Source organism: Canis lupus, chromosome 25 (genome assembly GCF_011100685.1).
Source record: "Canis lupus familiaris isolate Mischka breed German Shepherd chromosome 25, alternate assembly UU_Cfam_GSD_1.0, whole genome shotgun sequence".
Taxonomy (NCBI): Eukaryota; Metazoa; Chordata; class Mammalia; order Carnivora; family Canidae; genus Canis; species Canis lupus.
In genome coordinates, this window is record NC_049246.1 from 31,267,212 (window position 1) to 31,273,978 (window position 6,767).

A 6,767-nucleotide genomic window follows, 5' to 3' on the forward strand; every position below is an offset into this window, starting at 1 on the left:
ATTTTGCAGTATTTTTTTTATCTAATTGCAATTTTTAAATTTTTTGAGATTTTATTTATTTACTTGAGAGAAAGAGCAAGAGAGAGTACATGCAGGGTGTGGGGCACAGGGAGAAGCAGACTCCATGCTGAGCAGGGAGCCCAACATGGAGCTGGATTCCAGGACCCCGGGATCATGACCTGAGCCAAAGGCAGATGCTTAACCGACTGAGCTACCCAAGCTTCCCTCAGCTGCATTTTTTAAAAGATTTGTTATTTATTTGAGAGAGAGAGAGAGAGAGAGAGAAGGAGGGAGATCGTGAATGGGAGGAGGCACCGAAGGAGAGGGAGAGAATCTTCAGGCACACTCCCCGCTGCGTGGGGAGCTGCGTGCGGGGCTCCATCTCATGACCCATGAGATCATGACCTGAGCCAAAATTAAGAGTCAGATGCTTACCTGACTGGGCCACCCAGGCACCCCTCTCACTTGCATGTTAATGTTTGCATCCCATTGCTTACCACAGAGCCTGACATGTAGCATTTAATAAATGTTTGTGAAATTACTAGCCGAATGAATGACTGACTGAGTGCATATATGGGTGATTCCCACCCTGGGTGCCAGATCACACACAGCTGCATCGTTCGTCCTGTAGGTGTCAGTCACGGAGTCCTAACACCAGGCTGCTGAGTCTGTGGAGAAGCCAATCTCTTTGAATCCCTTCCAAGAAGTGAAGAAAACACTTCCTCTGACTTGGTTTGTCACCCTTGCCACCACTTGTTGCCCCATGGGAGGCCCAGCTGCCTGAAGTCTCTGGGTTAGTCATGAGCTACTAACTCAGGAGGAGGCATAGCTGAGGCTACTCCCGAGAAGGAATTATTTCCTCTGAGACATCTGGGGAACCACTCACTGCATTTCTTCCCATGAGATCATAACAATATCAACAGCTAACATATTTGTGTGCTTGCTCTGTGTCAGGTGCTCTAGAAGCAGTATCTCATTTAACTTATAAACAGCCCCGAGTTAGGCACTGTAAGATTCCTCACTTTATAAAAGAAACAAACAAAGGCACAGAGAAGTTAATCAACTTACCCATGGTAAGCTAAGAAATGGAAGAGCCAGGATCTGAATCCAGGCTCTTTTCTCCAGAACCTACCAGGCAGAAGGGGAAAAAACAAAAAACCAAAACAAAACAAAAAACAACCCACAACCAACCACTCAGGCTGAAAGCAGTTCGCAATGAATTATGTTGAAGTTAACCAGGGTCTTTCTAAAAACACTTTTTTCTAAGTTTGATTAATATTTACTGAATATGTTTTGGAAAACACATTAAAAACCTTTGAGTCACATAAGCCTACCGAAAAAAAGATAATCATTCTTAACACATTAAAATGTTTCCTCCCAGTTTTTTTTAATCTTACTTATATATTTTAATTCAGTTGATATGAGCGTCTTCACTCTCTTAAGAGGCATCAGTCCTCTTGACACATCTGCCATTTGCACCTCTGCCTTCTTTCTTGAGCGTCTCTAATGCATTCCTGACAAATGATGCAGTAAAGATGGGAACGTTAATGTATAGTAACGATGATGGCAGTTGACAGTGAGTGCCCACCATGAGCCAGGCCCTGTGCTGAAGAAGCACCCTGAGCTCATGTGGTTCCTAGCAGCCGTATTAGGTGGGAGCCATTGTTACACTCATTTTACTGGATGAGGAATCAGACTTTTAACATTTAACACATGTGGCTCTTCCTCCTCCCCTTTCTTTCCTGAAGAGCTCATTCCTAACACCCCTAGCTGAGACCTAGAAAGGTATGTGTCCACTCGGGGTGGGGTGGGTAGCAAAGGGTCAAGACTGGGCTGTCAGAGCCTTCACTTCCACCCCAAGCAGATGTACAGCATGTCTGCAGGAGGGTAGAAGAGCTTCTTGGCTCAGGGGATGACTCAGTGTGGCGTATTTGACCCAGAACAGGGTGAAAAGAGTCAACGGTGGTATGGGAGGGTGCCCCAGCTTGGGGGTGGGGGTTGTCAGAACCTGAGTGGATTGAGGAGGGAGACCTTGCAGGAAGTAGGGGGTGGGCAGCATGAGGTAGGAGATCCCGAGCAGGGTGAAGAAGGGGACTGCAGGTGGGAGTAAGGTGCTGGAACCCAAGCCAGGTGAAAATGGCATCCACATGGAGGAGGGATACAGTGGCAAGGGGGTATCAGTGACAGGAAGGGGAGGCAATCAATAAATAGTCCTATGACACACAACACAAGCCAGATGTGTCTGTTAAAGAGCCACAAATAAGTAAGGGGAGGCAACTAGAGAGTGAATCCCACAGTGCTAGATAGACTGGCATTGAGGTATTGGTGTGAGGTCGCTGTTTTCAACAGTAGACACAGAAATATATGTGTATAGGTGTAAACATATGAATGTATCTTCATGTGTATCCCTAGCTTTGTTCACTGAGAGGGCCTGGGAGCCACAACACCCTAACAGTGACAAGCACATTTACCACCCGAATCTTGGTTTCTGAATTCATTCTCTGCTAAAAAGAATCAGTGCTACCGGGACAAATGACCAAGAGACGATAAGATGTGCCTAGAATATTCGTATGCCATTCATATAAGGAAGTGAGATATTTCAACAGTCATAGGAGTCAGCTCAGAGAGGCTCCTGCTGGCCCAACAGAGGACAATATGAGTGAGTATCAAAACTAAAAAACAGGGCAGCCCGGGTGGCTCAGCCGTTTAGCACCTGCCTTCAGCCCAGGGCGTGATCCTGGAGTCCTGGGATTGAGTCCCATGTCGGGCTCCTTGTATGGGGCCTGCTTCTCCCTTTCCCTGTGTCTCTGCCTCTCTCTCTGTGTGTGTCTTTTATGAATAAATAAATAAAGTCTTAAAAAAAATCTGTAGTGATGGATTACATACAACCTATTGAACAACATAGGAATCCATGATCCCTCACTCATGTAAATAGATAAATGAACTAAAGTTTCATGTAGAACAGATTTCAAAGGAACTCCCCACAAAATATGTAATAATTACAATGGAAAAAAGAACTCTAGGGGCACCTGGGTGGCTCAGTAGTTGAGTGTCTGCCTTCAGCGGTTCCACATCAGGCTCCTGTGGGTTTCTCATGAATAAATAAATAAAATCTTTAAAAAAAGAAAAAGTAACTTTACTGTGGAGCAAGCTTGGCAGGCACCACCTTAATCAAATGGCAAAAGCAATCATCCCAGTAATGGTGCGAACTGAAATCAGGAGCAGCCTGATAGGTGAAACAATGTGAAAGCAACACAGTCACTTGTGTGATGTTCCTGCCAAAGGTTCATAGCCTGAATCCAGTGAAGAGGAAACACTAGACAAACCCAAACTGAGGGCATTCCACCAAGCAACTGACGTGTAATCTACAGAAGTTTTAAGCTTATGCAGATCAAGGCTGAAAAGCAGTTCCACTTTGAGCCAAATGCAACATGGGAGCTTGGATTGGATCTTTTGCTATAAAGAACGTTATTAGAACAAAAGATAACTCTCCAGCCTAAAGATTAGATATTAGTAAGGTAGTGTTAATCTCCTGACTTTGATGGCTGTGTCCTACGCAAGTGACTGATCCTTATTTGTGGCAAGTACATGCCAAAGCACTGGGGCATGGTGCAGCAGAGCACCTTATTCTCAAAGGCTTAGCAGGGAAAAAGAGGAATTTTTGTTTTACTTGCAACTTTTCTGTGAGTTTTTTACTTTTTTTTTTTTTTAAGATGAATTAACATATCCAAGGTCACCTAACTAGTTAGAGGCAGGATTCAAATCCAGGTCAAGAAATCAAGCTCTCCATCTCTAAATTGTTCATTCACTGGGGGTGGGAGCCCCGTTGAGCTGGCTTCTGTGTCTTTTGAAATGTCCCCATCGACCTTTGAGCACTTCCCTATAATAGAATATTGTGGGCTCCTTTTGTCCTTTCTTGCTCCAGCCATTTGCCCTAGGAGCAGTGGTTCCTCTTGGCTTGTTGAGGGCAACAACAAGAGCGAGCCCTAGATGGCCTGTACCCAATAGGACCACACTGTATTCATTTTTCGGCCAGGCTTTCTCGCTCGCCTTCAAGCACCACATGTCCAGCACCAGCCTCGATACTACATGTGAAAGCATATAGTTATATCCACCTGGTGGCACGTGTGTGGCATGTAAAATATCAAAAGCAAGAGCACATGGCCAGGACGGTGCCCCACAGAAAAAGAACGCAGCCAGGCCCTTTTCCCCTTGGTTGGCCTGCCCCAGGCGCTGCAGGTGGTCAACATCTGCACACATGTTCCCAACTGGTGAATAAAGTTTTCACATGCCACTCAGTCACTGAGCCTGATGGTATTATTTCCTTTGCTCCTTGAGCCAAGGAAAGCACACTTTCTGGCACTTGGCAGTATTTTTTTTTTTAAGATTTTATTTATTTATGAGGGAGACAGAGAAAGTTGGGCAGGGGGCAGAGGATGAGGGAGAAGCAGGCTCCCTGCTGAGTAGGGAGTCCAATGGGGCTCGATCCCAGGACTCTGGGATCATGACCTGAGCCAAAGGCAGACGATTAACCGACTGAACCACCCAGGTGCCCCAGCACTTAGCAGTATTACAGCTTTCTAGGCTGCTCCAGATCTTACCCCAGAGATAGCTGAGCTGCGTTTGGGCCCTGACAGGGATCCGGCCTCTTCCTACCTGCAGGTTAAGGCCCAGAAGGCCGCAGACACAGGGAGGGAATAATAGTGCTGGGAGCTGGCTCCGAAGGGCCCTCCCCACCACAGAGGGGGCTTGGAATCACACAGCTACACCTAACAGCCTTGCTTTCTGATTCTCAGTAAGAATCAGGATGAGGGACAACAGGTTTTCTCCTTCCTGAAAAGTCTCAAGCAACCATTTCAACACACAGCAATTCTGGATTTTCTATTAGAAGGAAATTCTTAACATCCACGAAGATATTTGTTGAACCTGTGCCCCTAGTGGATGAAAACCTGGAAAGTGAACTCGACTGCCAGAAAGAAAGTGGTCCTCATCTGATGCAGAGACCACAGGATGGCACCCAACAGTTGCTAACTTTTCCTCTGGATCACACAGGTTGGCACCAAACTGTTCCAGGTGGGCAGCATCAGCCCTTTCTCATCTCTCTTCTTCCCCCTCATCCCCTGTGGAGCCTCCCTCTCTCCACCTGGGGCCCTCCCCACACAATCCAGCCAGAATTATGAGCCTCTGGCTCAGGCAGTGGATCAGGTCCTCCTGGTTTCCAGCCCGTGGCACTGGACGTGGATCTGGTGAACTAAGAGCATGGGGTGCAAGGGAGTGTCATGTGTAGGGAAATGGGCCCCCACCCGCCGGGCCATTGCACAGCAGTATTTCTAAAAGACCTGCCTCTCGGGGCACCTCTGTGGCTCAGTGGTTGAGCATCTGCCTTTGGCTCAGGTCGTGATCCCAGGGTCCTGGGATCGAGTCCCACATTGGGTTCCCTGCAGGGTGCCTGCTTCTCCCTCTGCCTGTGTCTCTGCCTCTCTCTCTCTCTATCTCTCATGAATAAATAAAATCTAAAAAAAAAAAAAAAAAGAAGAAGAAGAAGAAGACCTGCCCCTCATGATGAGGTAGTATGGTTTTAAAAACAGCCACAATAATCTGTCCCATCCCACATGCCTTTCTTGCAGTGTGACTTTTTGCTGCTCCTCTTATCAAGAGATGGGGCCCATGTTCCTCCAGAGTCCTGGCTGGCCCTGTGACTTTTTTTTGTCAATAGAATGCACAAGTGACACCGAGTGATTCCTAGAAAGTCCTCTCAGAAACAAGCAGCCATGCTGGTAAAAGTGGGCCTGGCCCACAGAAAGGCTGAGGGGCTCCATGGAGAGCCAAGGGCCACCACCAACGGCAGCCACATGACTGAAACCATCTTGAACCCACGCCGATGGGGTCCCCTCTGACTACAGCTACACAAGCGACCCCAGGCAAAAATGGGCAGCCAAAGCACCCGCCTGAGCCCAGCCCAGCTGGCAGGTTCATGAGCAAACAAACGGTTTTAAGTCACTAAGTTTTGAGAATAGGACGTTGATTTCACTGGAAAGATAACAAAAACTGCTTTTCCTAGCATGGCCCCAGCATGTTAGTGTCCCCCTTTCCTCCATCTTACCTCTGGGGTGGCCCAGGGCCCCAGGAGCTAGTGTACCCCTGCCTCACCTTCCTCGCTGGGCATGGCCCAGGGCCCCGGGAAGGGGAGAAGGAAGTTAAACCTAGAAGTAGTTAGTGAGAGCCCAAAACACATTCAACATCACCTTGGGCTCTGTAGGAATACAAAGGCATCTCTGCCACCAGGAAAGCTACACTCGGATGAAAAACTAAAATTCATAAACATAAAACAATGGCAGGCCCCCCAGGATCACAGACGAGGTGTGAAGGGGCTCTGAGTGCTCCATCAGCTCCCAGAGCAAGGCTGGGAGGTGTCGGGAAAGGGTTGAAGATGACGGAGCTTGCACTAGCCCTTGAGCATGGGCAGGACATACCGAGAAGGGATAGAATATTCTAGGTGTGCACATGAGGCTGTTCCAACTATAGGTCGAAAGGTAGAAGTGAGCTGGCTGGGAGGAGCGGCAGCATCGTGCTGAGAGGACCCACGGCCGGGAAGACCACAGCCAGGCCAGAATGAAGAGGGTCTCACAGCCAGTGCTGTGTCTAGAGTTCCCTGGGGTGTTTCGATGACATTCAAGAGCTGACATTAGCCAAGCCCCCTCAGCGCGGCCTTCTGCAGAGCCCCGTGGAAGAGCTCCGAGAATGAGCCTTTCGTCAGAGCAGGGCCC